We start from the raw sequence: 19,762 nt of genomic DNA on the forward strand, positions 1-19,762 counted from the left end.
GAAATAGCCGACCACCCCGCCAGCCTCCTGAGAAATCTATATGCATGTCAAGAAGTAACAGAACCAGACTTGAAACTGTGGATTTGTTCCAAATTGAGAAAGGAGTGCATCAAGGCTGTATGCTGAACTGAACTGAACCATAAACTTGGATAAAAAACTTGAAAGGAAGAATTTTAATTTCAGTGATGTACATCAGATTATTTTATCTCTGGTTTTCACCAATCCAAGTTATTCATATACCTTTTCTTCACAAATAAGTAGAATTATTTGCATTTCATATCAACTCATCTTCTAACTCTGCCCCAAGAGAAACACATTAAAATTGTCAGGACTATATCTTTTGTTTAGACCATGATTTACTATGAGTTCAAATTGTGGGAATCTCTGAGAAATAATTTACAAGTGCATGAGATAGGACTTATTTATTTTAAAGTACATGAATTTATTCTAAGGTCAACATTAGTCTCCTCACCAATGACTAATTCAGTAATGGGCAGGTTAACTCTATCTTGCCTATAAGACAGGAAAACGTAGGAGAAAGTCACACGAAAAGCCATTCCTCTGACATTTTTCTTTTCAGCAGAGATACTTGGAATAGCTCCAGGCTCTTTTCCAGAACTTTATGGTGAAGCTAAGGGTCAGGGTGTCAGAACCAAGAATTGAAAAAGCTGTGATCTTTGATGACCTTTGTTGTTGCTCAGTCACTAAGTCATGTTCAACTCTTTACAGCCAACTTCATCTTCTTGGTTTTTCTTAGCTCTTGACTAAGGTGTGCGTCCCTGTCCTTCCTGAAATTTTCCTTCAGTTTGTTCATGGGCAGTGTGGTTTTTTTTTTTTTTCCACTCCTTATACTGCTGAGATTGCTCCTTTCTCTTCGGTTGGAATTTCCTGATCTTTCCTTCTCATACAGACATGGATGCCTTAAGTCCTCTCTTTATCCCTCTTTTGTCTTAGTTTTCTGACAGTATCTTCTTTGTCACACACATTCTTTTATTTCAGAGATGTATAGAGAAACAAGCAATACATCTGTGAGTCTTTGATCTATTTCCTGTGAAATAGTGGCAATGGCTATTGATACATGAATCCTTCAGAAGACTGTAGAGTTTTGCCAAGAAAATGCACTGGTCATAGCAAACACCCTCTTCCAACAACACAAGAGAAGACTCTACACATGGACATCACCAGATGGCTAATATAAAATTACACCAGAGGAGTTAAACCTACCTAAATTCATTAGTGAACACTATTCTGATGGATGGAATTTTCTAAAAAACTAAACTGTCACATGATAGTCTTAAAATCTAATTTTATTTTCTGGGACCTTTTCTGGTATAATGCATTACTCAGTCAGTTCAGTCACTCAGTTGTGTCTGACTCTTTGTGACCAATGGACTGCAGCATGCCAGGCTTCCCTGTCCATCACCAACTCCTGGACCATACTCAAGCTCATCTCTATCAATTAAGCGATGTCATCCAACCATCTCATCCTCTATCATCCCCTTCTCCTCCTGCCTTCAATCCTTCCCAGCATCAAAGTCTTTTCCAATGCATCAGCTCTTAACATCAGGTGACCAAAGTATTTGAGTTTCAGTTTCAGCATCAGTCCTTCCAATGAATATTCAGGACTGATTTCCTTTAGGATTGACTGGTTTGGTCTCCTTGCAGTCCAAGGGACTCTCAAGAATCTTCTCCAACACCACAGTCCAAAAGCACCAATTCTTTGGGGCTCAGCTTTCTTTATAGCCCAACTCTCACATGCATACATGACTACTGGAAAATAACAGAGCTTTGACTAGATGGACCTTTGTTGACAAAGTTATGTCTCTTCTTTTGAATGTGCTATCTAGGTTGGTCATAGATTTTCTTCCAAGGAGCAAGCATCTTTTAATTTCCTAGTTTCATTCACCATCTGCAGTGATTTTTGAGCCTACAAAAATAAAGTCTCTCATTGTTTCAATTGTTTCTGCATCTATTTACCATAAAGTGATGGGACCAGATGCCATGATCTTAGTTTTCATTGAATATTGAGTTTTAAGCCAACTTTTTCACTATCATCTTTCATTTTCATCAAGAGGCTCTTTAGTTCTTCTTCGCTTTCTGCCATTAGGGTGGTGTCACCTGTGTATAGGAGGTTATTGATATTTTCCCAACAACCTTGTTGGCTTCCCTTGTGGTTCAGTTGGTAAAGAATCTGCCTGTAATGCAAGAAACCCAAGTTTGATTCCTGGGTCGAGAAGATCCCGTGGAGAAGAAAATGGAAACACGTTTCAGTATTCTTGCGTGGAGAATCCCATGGGCAGAGAAGCCTGGCAGGCTATAGATGATGGGGTTGCAAGAGTCAGACACGATTTAGCAACAAAGCCACTACAACCACTGTTGATTTCATCTTGTGCTTTATCCAGTCCAGCATTTCACATGATGTTCTCTGCATATAACTTAAATAAGCAGGGTGACAATATGTATCCTTGACATTCTCCTTTCCCAATTTGGAACCAGTCTGTTATACCATGTCCAGTTCTATGTGTTGGTTCTTGACCTGTATATAGATTTCTCAGGAGGCAGGTAAGGTGGTCTGGTATTCTCATCTCATGGAGAAATTCCCACAGTTTGTTGTGATCCACAGAGTCAAAGGCTTTGACAGAGACAATACATCAGAAATAGATGTTTTTTCTGAAGCTCTTGTCCTTTTTTGATGATCCAACGGATGTTGGTAATTTGATCTCTGGTTCCTCTGCCTTTTCTAAATCCAGCTTGAACATCTGGAAATTCATGGTTAACGTACTGTTGAAGCCTGGCTTGGAGAAATTTGAGCATTACTTGGAAAGCATGTGAGATGAGTGCAGTTGTGTGATAGTTTGAACATTCTTTGGCAATGCCTTTCTTTGGGATTGGAATGAAAACTGACCTTTTCCAGTCCTGTGGCCACTGCTGAGTTTTCCGTTTCCTGGTATATTGAGTGTGGCACTTTCACAGCAATGTCTTTTAGGATTTGAAATAGTTCAACTGGTATTCCATCATCTCCACTAGCTTTGTTCATGGAGATGCTTTCTAAGGCCCACTTTATTTCGCTTTCCAGGATGTCTGGCTCTAGGAGGGTGATCAGACCATAGTGGTTATCTGGGTCATGAAGATCTTTTTTGTATAGGTCTTCTGTGTATTCTTGCCACCTCTTCTTAATACCCTCTGCTTCTGTTATGTCCATACCATTTCGGTCCTTTATTGTGCCCATCTTTGCATGAAATGTTCCCTTGGTATCTCTAGTTTTCTTGAAGAGATCTCTAGTCTTTCCCATTCTTTTGTTTTCCTCTATTTCTTTGCCCTGTTCACTGAGGAAACCTTTCTTGTCTCTCCTTGCTATTCTTTGGAACTCTGCATTCAAATGGGTATATCTTTTGCTTACTCCTTTGCCTTTTGCTTTTCTTCCTTTCCCAGCTGTTTGTAAGGTCTCCTCAGACAATCATTTTGCCTTTTTGCATTTATTTTTCTTGGGAATGATCTTGATCCCTGTCTCCTGTACAATATCATCAACCTCTGTCCAAAGTTCTTTAGGGACACTGTCTGTCAGATCTAATCCCTTGAATCTATTTTCACGTCCACTCTATAATCATAAGGGATTTTTATTTAGGTCATAACTGAATTGTCTATTGGCTTTCCCTACTTTCTTTAAGTCTGAATTTTGCAATAAGTAGCTCATGATCTGAACCACAGTCAGCTCCTGGTCTTGTTTTTGCTTACTGTATAGAGCTTCTCTATTTTTTTTTTTTTTTTTTTGCAAAGAATATGATCAATCTGATTTTTGTATTGATCATCTGGTGATGTCCATGTGTAGAGTCTTCTCTTGTGTTGTTGGAAGTGGCTGTTGGCTATGACCAGTGCATTCTCTTGGCAAATTCTATTAGCCTTTGCTCAGCTTCATTTTGTACTCCAAGGTCATATTTGCCTGTTAATCCAGGTATCTCTTGACTTGTTACTTTTGCATTCCAGTCCCCTATAATGAAATGGACATCTTTTTTGGATGTTAGTTCTAGAAGGTCTTGTAGGTCTTCATGAAACTGTTCAACTTCAGTTTCTTCAACATTACTGTTCAAGGCACAGACTTGGATAGACTTGGATTATTGTGATATTGAATGGTTTGCTTCGGAAATGAACAGAGATCATACTGTTGTTTTTGAGATTGCATCCAAGTATACATTTCAAACTCTTTTGCTAACTATGAGGGCTACTCCATTTCTTCTAAGGGATTCTTGCCCACAGTAGTAGATATAATGGTCATCTGAGTTAAATTCACCATTCTAGTCCATTTTAGTTTACTGATCACTAAAATATTGATATTTACTCTTGCCATCTCCTATTTAACCACTTCCAATTCGCCTTGATTCATGGACCTAACATTCTAGGTTCCTATGCAGTATTTTTCTTTACAGCATCAGACTTCACTTCCATCACCAGTCACATCAACAACTGGGTGTTTTTTTTGCTTTGGCTCTGTCTCTTCATTCTTTCTGGAGTTATTTCTCAACCTGGGGATTTCATCTTTCAGTGCCATATCTTTTTGCCTTTTCATACTGTTCATGGGGTTCTCAAGGCAAGAACACTGAAGTGGTTTGCCATTCCTTTCTGCAGTGGACCACATTGTGTCAGAACTCTCCACCATGACCCGTCCATCTTGGGTGGCCCTATGTGGCATGGCTCATAGTTTCCTGAGTTATACAAGGCTGTGGTCATGTGATCAGTTTCATTTGTTTTATGGGATTGTGGTTTTATCCCTCTGATGGATAAGGATAAGAGGTTTATGGAAGCTTCCTGATGGGAAAGACTGTCTGTGGAGAAATGATCTTTTCACTTCTCTGGTAGCTCTGTTGGTAATGATACATGATTAGTAATTTTCATAAACATTATATTCAACAGTAAGAAATAGCATTGATATTGGCAAAATTTAATATGTATTATTATAGTACTTTGAGATTTAAACATACTGTTACATGTTTGAGATTAGATATGAATTCAGGGACTATTAGGTTCATATAGAAAAGGAGCCAAAATCTAAGCTAACAATTTTATAGTGCTTGCAGCAACAACATGCATCCTGGGAGATGTTTATTTTCTGTGAAACAATGAAAGCTTCTATAAAACTTTGCTTGTTTTCTGTTTCTCTATTGGAATCCAATTAACTTTTTTTTTTTTTTACATATTAAGTATTTTAGATGAAATAAAATCCTACTCATAGAACAATTTCTATTTTTTGAAATCACTTATTGTGATTCACCATATTCACACACACACTGTCCAGACAAGATGATCTTTTAAAGACCCCTAGAGAAAAATATTTTAGAACTTACTTTTGATGACTTATTCCCCACAGAGAATAATTTCTCATCTAATCTGAATATTTCATGCTAGGCTTAAATGTTCTATTTTACTCTGTCTTCACTGACAATATCTATTAATGAACTTTAAAATGCAAAACCATTTTTAAAAATTATTCCTTGACAAGTTTATTTATTCTAACTCATCTTTAAAGAATTAATCATAAATCATTTCTGAGATACTGAGAATGTTTTCCAATTTAAGTTCACATTTCATCTAAATTTTAAAAATTATGTTATATGGAATTCACTTTTACTGATATACAGTTCAGAACATCCTATATTGTATTTATTTAAATATACATGATTATGAAATATATGCATTTAGTTACACTTACAAAAAATACTTTTTGAGCATACCCTCCATCAAATTTACACTAGTAACAACAAAAAAAGATTGTCTACATTTTTTTTTTCTTTAAATTTTTTTTCAGTTCTTTTCAACTTCCTGACTTTTGTGGCTATTGTAACTCTTAAGCAAGATTATCACAGCGTAACATAAATAAGAGATTAACTTTACAATCACCCTCCATTCACCATAAAACTCCTTGGCCTACTCAAGTCCAGTAGGGTCAGCGTTTTCTTTGGACAGCTTGAGTCTTTGGCTGTAGTAACATGGGGCTCATGCCATAGAATACTGTCAGCACAAGGGATATCCTTTGGAAAACAAGGCAAACTCACCCTCTTTTTTGCATACAAAAGTAGGGAAACTATCATTCCTTAATTCATTAGTGTCAAAGAGTCTAAAAAAGTTTGTAAGGACCCAGCTAATTAACCATTGTGTTGTAATCATAATCAAGATTTCCAAAGTACTTTTTGTGCCAGGTAGTACATAGATCGCACAAAAGACAATTTCTGCTGACAAATTTTCTGCCAGCCCTGTGTCTCAGGTCTCAACAGTTGATCTCTTTGTGCCAAAGACTTCTGATTAATTAGGAAAATTCAACAAGCCGTTATGAAAATAACTCTCCAAGTCATTTAGCCACAAGGTAGTGTTTTCCTGTTATATTTCAAGTAAACAAAAGGATATTGGTTGATTGTTGGAAGGGAGTTGATTATAACCTTTTGGCTTTAAATAATGAGCCTGTATCTTAATTCCATTTAGTGGTTTGGAATTCCAAAACTATAGAGTTCATTAGGGAAGCAGAGGAAGTAAACACATGAAAAATAGGGAAGGAGGCCCAATGAATCTCTATCCACTTCCTTTCCCTAACATTAACTTGCAGGTGGACTAAATCCATAGCCACTTCTAAATAGCACAAACTAACTTTTAGATGTCCCCATGCTATTTTTCAGCAAAGAATCTGGCTGTGCTTAAATAAATTGACAAGGGGAGCGGTCCTGAGAGATTTTGAACTACTCATGAATAGAATTACCAAGAAGTTGATAGAGATGGATGTTTTCAGTTACAGTTTTAACTGGACATAATGGCTCCCCCACAGGAAAGCTCATGGATCCATAAACCTAGTTCTGCCCCCTTACAGGAAAAGAACTGTTTATTACTGCAGCTCATGCCACCTGCTCAGTCACCAAATGTACATTTGTTCTTTTGGGAACAGTAGGGTGGGATAGTTACTAGAAACAGGGCTAAGAGCCAGCAGTATCCCACTTCCAAATTCTGGCTGACTCCTCTAGCGAACTCTGTCTAGTCCCCTCAATAAAGCTAACTACTGCTTATTTAAAACCAGAGCCAGATATGCTGTGCCTTAGGAAATAGCCACACCCCACTGGGATTTCTTTGGCACAGAATGCATTCAAAATTGCCCCATCACCAGCAACTATTTATTGGACATTTTCTATTAATGCATAATAAATGAGTCAAAGAGCTTAGAGTACACCTGGCTTTATACGATGTGCTTCTGAAAGCCAAGTGTGTAATAAAAGGGATTATTTTATACATGATTTTATAAAGCACTGGATTTAAACATATAGAATTCTTGTAAGTTTATCCATCTAAGATATCTGTAAATTGAATCAGCTCAGCAGCAGCTGATTGTTAGATGTTATCCTAACTACATAAAATTAATTTTAAAGATAACCATCTGTGACAAAACAGAACACAAATTTCCCCATACAAAAAATCAGAATGCTAATATACAAAATAAATCATTCTATTATTTTTGGATTAGAATAAAAGAACTTACTCTCCTTGGGACTATGCATTTGTACAACTAGAATCATAAGGGTATATAATGACAAAATATTCTTTCTGCCCTCTAACGTAGGTGACAACTCCTGATACCCCATAAACAGCCCAAGTGACAGAATACCCATAGCAGTAGAATTCACTGGCAGCTGACCAACTTGACTGTTTTTGTACTATCCTTGATTGCTATAATTGACAAAGAGAGGAAAAAGTTCAAGAAATTTGGTATCTAGAAATGGAAGATGAGGGAAAAGAAATACTTCTCTCACACACTATTAAGCATTGGAAACAATTTAGTGATTATGCCACAGATCCCAGATGTTTTAGAACTACAAAAGCTAGAAAAATCTCTTGGTGTTTTAAAATGCAGACCACTTAGCATAGTCTCTTTTTGAGAACTTTGGTGTTAGTTTACAGTATTAGAAAAACAAACAGCAATTGTCACAGTGAAATACACTTACAAGTTCATGAAAAGGTCACTCATGAAACCAACCTGGGTCCTGCTAAGGTAGCTCTGGACAGTAGCACACAGCCAAGCACCTACCTACTGCTATTGGAGTTCTTTTTTTTTTCATCCAAATTTTTATGAAATTATTTAGCTGGAATCGAAGGTGGAAGAGAACAAAGAGGTAGAAGCACAAAACATTAGGATCTTGGCTTCTGAGCAACTAGTTTTTCTATAACTCAGTCGCCCTTTTGAGAACAAGACCACTATATATACATTTATAGTACATTTGTGTCATATATATATATAATATTTTATATTATATTTATATATTATAAATATTTACATATTATAAAAATATTTATATATTATATATAAGCAAAATATTAAGCAATGCATATACATATATAGACCATGTATATATGCTTCCCTGGTGGCTCAGATGGTAAAGAATCCCCTGCAGTGTGGGAGACCTGGGTTTGATCCCTGGATTGGGAAGATCCCCTGGAGGAGGGCATGGCTCCCCACACCAGTATTCTTGCCTGAGAATCCCCATGGACTGAGGAGCCTGGTGGACTACAGTCCCTGAGGTCTCAAAGAGTCAGACACGACCTAGTGACTAAGCACACAATACACAGATATATATGTATATATCAGTTCAGTTCAATACACATATATAAATATACACTATTTATTTATCACAGATAACTTGCTATTGATAGTCTTGGCTTTCTTTTCCAATTTGGGTTACTTGTATTTCTTTTTCTTCTCAGATATCCATGGATAGGATTTCCAAAGTTGTGTTGAATAAAAGAGGCAAGGGTGAACATCCTTGGCTTGTTCTTGATCTTAGAGGAAATGTTTTCCATTTTTTACCATTGAGAATAATATTTGTTGTGGGGTTTGTCATATATGGCATTTATTATGTTGAGGTTGGTTGCCTATAAGCTTAATTTCTGGTAGGCTTAACTTTGGAGAGTTTTTACCATCAATGAATGTTGAATTTTGTGCATCTATTGAGATGATCATACGGTTTTGTTTTTCTGTTTCTTAATGTATTATATCACATTGGTTGATTTATGCATATTGAAGAGTTATTGTATCCCTGGGTTAAATCCCACTTGATCATGGTATATGATTATTTTAATGAGTTGTTGGATTGTTTGTTAGCATTTTGTTGAGGATTTTTGTGTCTATGTTCATCAGAAATATTGGCCTGTAATTTTCTTTTTTTGTGATAACTTTGATTTTGGTATCAGGGTGATAGAGGCCTCACAGAATGAGTTTGAGAGTACTCCCTCCTCTGAAAGTTTTTGGAATAGTTTCAAAAGCATAGCTATTAACTCTTCTCTAAATGTCTGCTTAATCATCCCTGTAAAATCATCTGGTCCTGGACTTTGTCGGAAGATGTTTAATAAGAGTTTCAATCTTACTACTTGTGATTGGTCTGTCAATATATTTTTTCTATTTCTTCCTGGTTCAGTATAGGAAGTTTGTATCTAAGAACTTTTCCATATTTTTGTAGGTTGTCCATTTTATTGGCATATAGTTTCTTGTAGCAGTTTTTTATTATTATTATTTTATTTTTTTCCCTTTTTTTCTAAATTTTATTTTATTTTTTAACTTTACAATATTGTATTGGCTTTGCCATATATCAACATGAATCCGCCACAGGTATACATGTGTTCCCCATCCTGAACCCTCCTCCCTCCTCCCTCCCTGTACCATCCCTCTGGGTCGTCCCAATGCACCAGCCCCAAACATCCAGTATCGTGCATCAAACCTGGACTGGCGACTCATTTCATATATGATATTATACATGTTTAAATGCCATTCTCCCAAATCATCCCACCCTCTTCCTCTCCTACAGAGTCCAAAAGACTGTTCTATACATCAGTGTCTCTTTTGCTGTCTCATATACAGGGTTATTGTTACCATCTTTCTAAATTCCATATATATGCATTAGTATACTGTATTGGTGTTTTTCTTCCTGGCTTACTTCATTCTGTATAATAGGCTCCAGTTTCATCCACCTCATTAGAACTGATTCAAATGTATTCTTTTTAATGGCTGAGTAATACTCCATTGTGTAGAAGTTTTTTAAGATCCTTTCTATACCTGTTGTGTCCCTTTGTAACTTACCTATTTTCATTTCTAATTTTATTGATTTGAATTTAATCCCTCTTTTCTTGATGTGTCTGACTAAATGTTTATCAGTTTTATCTTCTCAAGGACAACCTTTGATTTCACTGATATTTGCTATTGTTTTCTACATTTCTATTTTATTTATTCCTACTCTTATCTTTATGATTTCTTTCCTTCTTATAACTTTGGGTTTTGTTTGTCCTTCTTTCTCTAGCTGCTTTAGCTTAAGGATAGGTTGTTTGAGATTTTTCTTGTTTCCTGAGGTAGAATTATACTGCTGTGAATTTCCCTCTTAAAAGTGTTTTGCTATGTCCTATTGGTTTTGGATCATCATGCTTCTGTTGTCATTTTTCCTATGCATATTTTATTTCCTCTTTGATTTCATCAGTGATCCATTGATTATTTAGTGGCACATTGTTTACAGAGTTTGTGTTTTCTACACTTTTTTTTTGCTGCAATTGATTTTTAATCTCACAGATGTTTGATATTATTTCTTTCTTTCTTTTTTTTTTAATTAGCAATCCTTAATTTGTGACCCAAGATGTGGGCTATCCTGGAAAATGTTCTCTATGCACTTGAGAGGAGAAGGAAATGGCAACCCACTCCAGTACTCTTGCCTGGAAAATCCGATGGACGGAGGAGCCTGGTAGGCTGCAGTCCATGGGTCACTAAGAGTCGGACACCACTGAGCGACTTCACTTTCACTTTTCACTTTCATGCATTGGAGAAGGAAATGGCAACCCACTCCAGTGTTCTTGCCTGGAGAATCCCAGGGATGGGGGACCCTGATGGGCTGCCGTCTATGGGGTCGCACAGAGTCAGACACGACTGAAGGAACATAGTAGCAGCAGCAACAGCATGCACTTGAGAAGAAAGTGTATTCTGCTGGTTTGGGATGCAATGTCCTATGTTGTTGTTGTTGTTTAGTTGCTAAAACGTGTCCAACTCTTTTGCAAACCCATGTACTATAGCCTGCCAGACTTCTCTGTTCATGGGATTTTCCAGGCAAGAATACTGGAGTGGGTTGCCATTTCCTTTTTCAGGGGATCTTCTTGATTCCTAAATTAAGCCGTGTTTCCTGCATTTCACAAGGGCTTCCCTTGTAACTCAGTTGGTAAAGAATCTGCCTGCAGTGCAGGAGACCTGGGTCCTATCCTTGGGTTGGGAAGATCCCCTGGAGAAGGAAATGGCAACCCACTACAGTATCCTTGCCTGGAAAATCTCATGGACAAAGGAGCCTTGTGGGCTGCAGTCCATGGGGTCGCAAAGAGTCTGGCACAACTGAATGACTAACACATCCTTACTTACTTCCTGCTTTGCAGGTGGATTCTTTACCACTGAGCCACGCCACCTGGGAAGCCCATGAATGTCCTATAATTGCGAATTAAGTATATCTGGTTTAATGTGTTATTTAAGTCTTGTGTTTCCTTATTCAGAGAAGGCAATGGCACCCCACTCCACTACTCTTGCCTGGAAAATCCCATGGATGGAGGAGCCTTATTAATTTTCTGTTTGGCTGATCTATCCTTTAGTAGAAGTGAGTGTTAAAGTCCCCCACTATTATTGTGGTACTGTTGATTTCACCTTTTAAAACCATTAACATTTGTCTTATACATTGAAGTGCACCTATGTTGAGTGCATATATATTTACAGATTTTACATATTCTTCTTGGATTGATCCATTGATCATTATGCAAGTGTTATTCCTTGTCTCTTCTATCAGTTTTTATTTTAAACTCTGTTTTGTTTGATATGAGTACTGCTACTACAGCTTTTCCTTTTTTATTTTTTTTAATTTTATTTTTTAACTTTACAATATTGTATTGGTTTTGCCATATATCAACATGAATCCACCACAGGTATACACGTGTTCCCCATCCTGAACCCTCCTCCCTCATCCCTCCCTGTACCATCCCTCTGGGTCGTCCTAGTGCACCAGCCCCAAGCATCCAGTATCGTGCATCGAACCTGGACTGGCGACTCGTTTCATATATATTATACGTGTTTAAATGCCATTCTCCCAAATCATCCCACCCTCTTCCTCTCCCACAGAGTCCAAAAGACTGTTCTATACATCAGTGTCTCTTTTGCTTAATTTATTTATTATAATTGGAAACTAGTCACTTTATAATATTGTAGTGGTTTTTGCCATACATTGACATGAATGGCAATGCACATGTGTCCCCCTGTCTCCAGGCCCCCTCCGTATTGGCACCCCCAACCTCCTTCCCCGTTCCATCCTTCTGGGTTGTCCCAGTGGACTAGCTTTGAGTGCCCTGTTTCATGCATCGAACTTGGACTGGTCATCTATTTCATTTATGATAATATACATATTTCAATGCTATTCTCTCAAATAATCCCGCCCTCACCCTCTCCCACAGAGTCCAAAAGTCTGTGTCTATTTTGCTGTCTCGCATATAGGGTCATCGTTACCATCTTTCTAAATTCCATATACATGCGTTAATATACTGTATTGGTATTTTTCTTTCTGACTTACTTCACTCTGTATAATAGGCTCCAGTTTCATCCATCTTAGAACTGACTCAAATGCAGATTTATGTTTACATGGAATATGTTTTTCCTTCTCTTGTTTTCAGTCTGTTTGTGTCTTTAGGTCTGAAGTGGATATCTTGTAGACAGCATATCCATAGGTCTTATTTTTGTATCCATTCAGCCAATTTGCGTCTTTTGTTTGGAACATTTAATGTTTACATTTAAGGTAATTATCGATATATATGTTTCCTATTGCCATTTTCTTCACTTCTTTGGGTTTGTTTTTGTAGGCCTTTTATTCTTTCTTCTTGTGTTTTCTGCCTAGAGAAGTTCCTCTAGCATTTGTTATAAAGCTAGTTTGATGGTGCTGAATTCTCCTAGTTTTTCCTTGTCAGTCAAGCTTTTCATTTCTCTGACAAATCTGAAAGAGATCCTTGCTGAATAGAGTAATCTTCACTGTAGATTTTTTTCCCTTTCATCGCTTTAAATATATCCTGACATTCCTTTCTGGTATGCATGCTGACTTTTTCTGAAAAATAAGCTAATAACTTCCCTTGTGTGCTATTTGTTACTTTCCCTTTGCCGCTTTTAATACTTTGTATTTAATTTTTGTTAGTTTGATTAATATGTGTCTTGGTATTTTTCTCTTTAGATTTATCCTGTATGGGACTTTTTGTGCTTCCTGAACTTTGGTGGTTATTTTCTTGCCCATGTTAATGAAGTTTTCAACTATAATCTCTTCAAATATTTTCCCAGACCCTTTCTCTTCTTCTCAGACTACTATATTTCAAATGTTGCTGTATTTGATGTTTTCCCAAAAGTCTGAGACTGTTCTCATTTCTTTTCATTCTTTTTTTCCTTTCTGTTCCACAACACTTATTTTCACTATTGAATCTTCCAGCTCACTTACCCATTCTTCTGCATCAGTTATTCTGTTATTGATTCTTTCTAGAGTAAAAAATACTTTTAATATCTTATTTTTAGTATTTTATATTTTACTATTTTACTTCTTTCAGTCATTTTACTTTTTATCACTATTTGCTTTATTTAGTTCTTTAAGTCTTTGTTAAACACTTCTTGTATCTTCTCAGCTTAGACCTCCATTCCATTTCAAGTATCTTGGATCACATTTATTGTCATTACTCTGAATTGTTTATCAGATAGATTGCCTGTTTCCTCTTCATTTATTTGATCTTAGGTTTTGTCTTGCTTCAAGTGCATTCTTGAGGCTGTTCTATGAAGGAAAAGTACTGGTCAGTGGGCAGCATAGAGCTAGCAATTGATGCATTGCTGATACTGTTGCCAAAAATCACATGTAAAATCAGACGTTTAGGTTGATACATTGGCTTAGTGTTTGCTTGCAAGTGTAAGTGATTTTCAGAAATAAATCTATTTTTTGTTACATTGACTTTAGAATATCACAAATCTTATAAGCAAAGCAGTAGAAGATTTATTGTGATTATTTTTAAGTTACTATTCCCCCTACAGCTTTTGACATTTATAAGAAACTCAATTCTTTCCTAAGAATATCTAGGTTTGGCATTGCACTTCTTCTTGGCATAGCATCATGTCACTATTTTTTTTTTAATGAACATGATAATGTAGATATGGAAATGGGAGCTTAGAACCAAATCAAAATTCAGAATCAATTGGAAGAACAAACAGGCTGACAGGGAAGCTTGGCATGCTGCAGTCCAGAGGGTCGCAAAGAGTTGGACATAAATAAGCAACTGAACTGAACTGAACTGAATTGAACAGGCTGGCACTCAAATATTAATGGATCCCTTATTCACATTTTCTCATTGCAGTATTTATTATAAAAATCTAAGTTACTGTCACATTAAGCAATATCAGTTTAATTCTCATTCAGGAAACATTCATAAATACTTTGATTTTAATTTTACTTACCTCCTAATAACTTTATCCTTGAACGTATCCTTTAAAATCAATGCTACTCAAATATTTATCATCACTCATCTTTCCTCTTCATTAAAAAATTTAAGACCAGGAGAGACTGTACAACTGTTAGATATCATTACATAAAGTTAACAAAAATATTTGAATTTCTGAGTTGCTCTTTTATTTATATATTTAATCCATTTTGAGTTTATTTTTGCATATAGAAGTGTTCTTTGTTGCTAAGTCACTTCAGTCGTGTCCGACTCTGTATGACCCCATATACAGCAGCCCACCAGGCTCCCCTGTCCCTGGGATTCTCCAGGCAAGAACACTGGAGTAGATTGCCATTTCCTTCTCCAATGCATGAAAGTGAAAAGTGAAAAGGAAGTCGCTCAGTCATGTCCGAATCTTCGCGACCCCATGGACTGCAGCCTACCAGGCTCCTCTGTCCGTGGGATTTTCCAGGCAAGAGTACTGGAGTGGGGTGCCATCGCCTTCTGCGAGAAGTGTTCTAGTTTCATTCTTTTACAAGTGGTTGACCAGTTTTCCCAGCACCACTTGTTAAAGAGACTGTCTTTTCTCCATTGTATATTCTTGCCTCCTTTGTCAAAGATAAGGTGTCCATAGATGCGAGGATTTTTCTCTGGGCTTTCTATATCTTTCCATTGATCTATATTTCTGTCTTTGTGCCAGTACCATACTGTCTTGATGACTGTGGCTTTGTAGTAGAGCCTGAAGTCAGGCAGGTTGATTCCTCCAGCTCCATTCTTCTTTCTCAAGATTGCTTTGGCTATTCAAGGTTTTTTGTATTTCCATGCAAATTGTGAAATTATTTGTTCTAGCTCTGTGAAAAATACCGTTGGTAGCTTGATAGGGATTGAACTGAATCGATAGATTGCTTTGGGTAGTATGCTCATTTTCACTGTATTGATTCTTCCAATCCATGAAATATGGTGTATTTTTCCATCTATTTGTGTCATCTTTGATTTCTTTCATCAGTGTTTTATAGTTTTCTATGTATAGGTCTTTTGTTTCTTTAAGCAGATTTATTCCTAAGTATTTTATTTTCATTTCAATGGTGAATGGAATTGTTTCCTTAACTTCTCTTTCTCCTAGAGGAAAACATAGGCAAAACAGTCTCTGACATAAATCATAGCAGGATCTTCTATGACCCACCTCCCAGAGTAATGGAAATAAAAACAAAAATAAACAAATTGGACCTAATTAAACTTAAAAGCTTTTTCACAATGAAGAACACTATAAGCAAGGTAAAAAGACAGCCTTCAGAATGGGAGAAAATAATAGCAAATGAAGCAACTGACAAAGAATTAATCTCAAAAATACACAAGCAACTCCTGCAGCTTAATTTCAGAAAAATAAATGACCCAATCAAAAATGGGCCAAAGAACTAAACAGACATTTCTCCAAAGAAGATATACAGATGGCTAACAAACACATGAAAGGATGCTCAGCATCACTCATTATCAGAGAAATGCAAATCAAAATCACAATGAGGTACCATCTCACACCAGTCAGAATGGCTGCTATCAAAAAGTCTGCAAACAATAAATGCTGGAGAGAGTGTGGAAAAAAGGGAACCCTCTTACACTGTTGGTGGGAATGCAAACTATTACAGCCACTATAGAGAATATGATTCAGCAATCCCACTGCTGGGCATACACACCAAGGAAACTAGAATTGAAAGAGACACGTGTACCCCAGTGTTCATCAAAGCACTGTTTATAATAGCCAGAACATATAAGCAACCTAGATGTCCATCTGCAGAGGAATGGATAAGAAAGCTGTGGTACATATACACAATGGAACATTAGTCAGCTATTAAAAATAATGCATTTGAATCAATTCTAATAAGGTGGATGAAACTGGAGCCTATTATACAGAGCGAAGTAAGTCAGAAAGAAAATACCAGCACAGTATATTAACGCATATATATGGAATTTAGAGGGCTTCCCTGGTGGCTCAGACGGTAAAGCGTCTGCCTGCAATACAGGAGGCCCAGGTTTGATCCCTGGGTTGGGAAGATCCCCTGGAGAAGGAAATGGCAATCCACTCCAGCATTCTTGCCTGGAAAATCCCATGGACAGAGGAGCCTGATAGGCTACAGTCCATGGGGTCGCAAAGAATCAGACACGAATGAGTGACTTCACTTTCACTTTCATGGAATTTAGAAAGATGGTAATGATGACCTCATATACAAGACAGCAAAAGAGACACAGATGTAAAGAACAGAGTTTTGGACTCTGTGGGAGAAGACAAGGGTAGGATGATTTGAGAGAATAGCATTTAAATATGTATATTATCATATGTGAAATAGATTGGCAGTCTAGGTTTGATTCATGAGACAGGGTGCCCAGGGCTGGTGCACTGGGATGACCCAGAGGGATGGGATGGAGAGGGAGGTGGGAGGGAGGGTAAGGATGGAGAACACATATACACCCATGGCTGATTCATGTGAATGTATGGCAAAAACCACCACAATATTGTAAAGTAATTAGCCTCCAATTAAAATTTTTAAAAAATACCAAAAAAAAAAAAAAAAAGATTCTAAGTTTATATTACAGTCTAGATATCCATACTTGATTTTTCTCAAGCTAAGCTACTTATTCCATCCAAGTGGAACAGTTATTTTAACATGTAACTGGAAAAACCGTTCTGATCAAGTTTTCAGGGAAAGACATGGACTCAGACAAGTTAAATCGATCCCAATTGTTAGCTAATTTAGGACTCTTTTCATTGTACCATAGTACATCTTCCCTGAAACAGGTTGTTTAAAATTTCAGGTTGACAAAGATCATTGACAAAGATCGTCAACAATATGTGGATATTTATATTTGTTTCTTACACCTAGCCTTTTGTGTTCTGAAACTAATGGTTGAAAACAAAAGTTACTCCTCACAAATCCAGAGATTTTAGTTTTTAAGAAGGGGTTATTTTGTAAGGGAAGACATTTTGTTTTCCTTAACACCCAGAGGGAGGCCTAGATTTGAAGAATCAGATACCATCTCCATTAACACTCCCTGACACAATCACACTGGAAATCAGGAAAGCACATGCTGAGTCCTGTTTCTTCCAGTTCATGCATGGCAAAGAGGATGACATGGGAACAATAACCTCTAAACAGAAGATACAGTTTTTCAAGTAATTTTTCATGAATAGTGTGATAATTCATTTTATTCAGTACTTTACACAGTTTCAGCAATTTAACAACCCATGACCATTTTCATCCAGAAATTGAGTAAATTGCCTTATATCATATAGTTATTGAAGATAGGAGTCAGAAATTAAAACCCAAGAAGGTCACTTTCTGAGCACAAGTGTTTAAATCTTACTCTACTTTTTGTCTCCTACTCCAGAATTGGTGATATCAAAGGTCATAGTCTCAGTGACCTTATTTAATATCTTTTATGTTTTAACATCTCTATATATGTTCTATATATTTACATCATAATTATGACAACATATTTTAAGATAAACCAACTACTTCTTTTATAAATTTATGGAATTTAGGCAAATAAATTAATTAATTACAATCTTCGATTAATAACACATTAGAATTATTGGTTGATGTTTTTGTTATTCAGTCATTATTTCAGGTCCGACTCTTTGTGACCCCATGATCTACAGCAGGCCAGGTTCCCCTGTTCTCCATTATATCTGGGCATGACTCAAGTTCATGTTCACTGAGTCAGTGATGTTTCCTAACCATCTCATCCTCTGCTACCTCATTCCCCTTTTGCCTTCAATTTTTCCCTGCATCAATGTCTTTTCCAATGAGTTGGCTCTTTGTGTCAGGTGGCTAAAGTATCGGAGCTTAAGCTTCAGCATCAGTCCTTCCAATTAATATTCAGGGTTGATTTACTTTAGGATTGATTAATTTTATCTCCTTTTCATCCAAGCAACTCTCAAGAGTCTTCTCAGCACCATAATTAAAAAGCATCAATTCTTCCATGCTCAGCCTTCTTGATGGTACAACTCTCACATCGGTACATAACTACTGGAAAAAACACAGATTTGACTATAAGGACCTTTGTCAGGAAAGTGATGTCTCTACTTTTAAATATTCTGTCTAGGTTTTTCAGAGTTTACTCTCATCACTGCAGCCATCATCTGCAGTGATTTTGAAGCCCAAGAAAATAAAATCTGCTTTTCCTCCCTCTATTGGCAATGAAGAGATCATGGAGAAGAGAATGGCAAACCACTTCAGTATTCTTTCCTTGAGAACCCCATGAACAGTATGAAAAGGCAAAATGTTAGGATACTGAAAGAGGAACACCCAGGTCGGCAGGTGCCCAATATGTTACTGGAGATCAGTGGAGAAATAATTCCAGAAAGATTGAAGGGATGGAGCCAAAGCAAAAACAATACCCATTTGTGGATATGACTGGTGATAGAAGCAAGGTCCAATGCTGTAAAGAGCAATATTGCATAGGAACCTGGAATGTCAGGTCCATGAATCAAGGCAAATTGGAAGTGGTCAAACAAGAGATGGCAAGAGTGAACATCAACATTCTAGGAATCAGCGAACTAAAATAGACTAGAATGGGTGAATTTAACTCAGATAACCATTATATCTACTACTGCGGGCAGGAATCCCTCAGAAGAAATGGAATAGCCATCATGGTCAACAAAAGAGTCCGAAATGCAGTACTTGGGTGCAGTCTCAAAAAAGATAGAATGATCTCTGTTCGCTTCCAAGGCAAACCATTCAATATCACAGTAATCCAAGTCTATGCCCCAACCAGTAATGCTGGAGAAGCTGAAGTTGAACAGTTCGATGAAGACCTACCAGACCTTTTAGAACTAACACCCCCAAAAGATGTCCTTTTCATTATAGGGGACTGGAATGCAAAAGTAGAAAGTCAAGAAACACCTGGAGTAGCAGGCAAATTTGGCCTTGGAATATGGAATGAAGCAGGGCAAAGTATAATAGAGTTTTGCCCAGAAAATGCACTGGTCATAACAAACACCCTCTTCCAACAACACAAGAGAAGACTCTGCACATGGACATCACCAGATGGTCAACACCAAAATCAGATTGATTATATTCTTTGCAGCCAAAGATGGAGAAGCTCTATACAGTCAACAAAAACAAGATCAGGAGCTGACTGTGGCTCAGATCATGAACTCCTTATTACCAAATACAAACTGAAATTGAAGAAAGTAGGGAAAACCACTAGACCATTCAGGTATGACCTAAATCAAATCCCTTATGATTATACAGTGGAAGTGAGAAATAGATTTAAGGGA

Source organism: Bos javanicus, chromosome 17, assembly GCF_032452875.1.
Source record: "Bos javanicus breed banteng chromosome 17, ARS-OSU_banteng_1.0, whole genome shotgun sequence".
Taxonomy (NCBI): domain Eukaryota; kingdom Metazoa; phylum Chordata; class Mammalia; order Artiodactyla; family Bovidae; genus Bos; species Bos javanicus.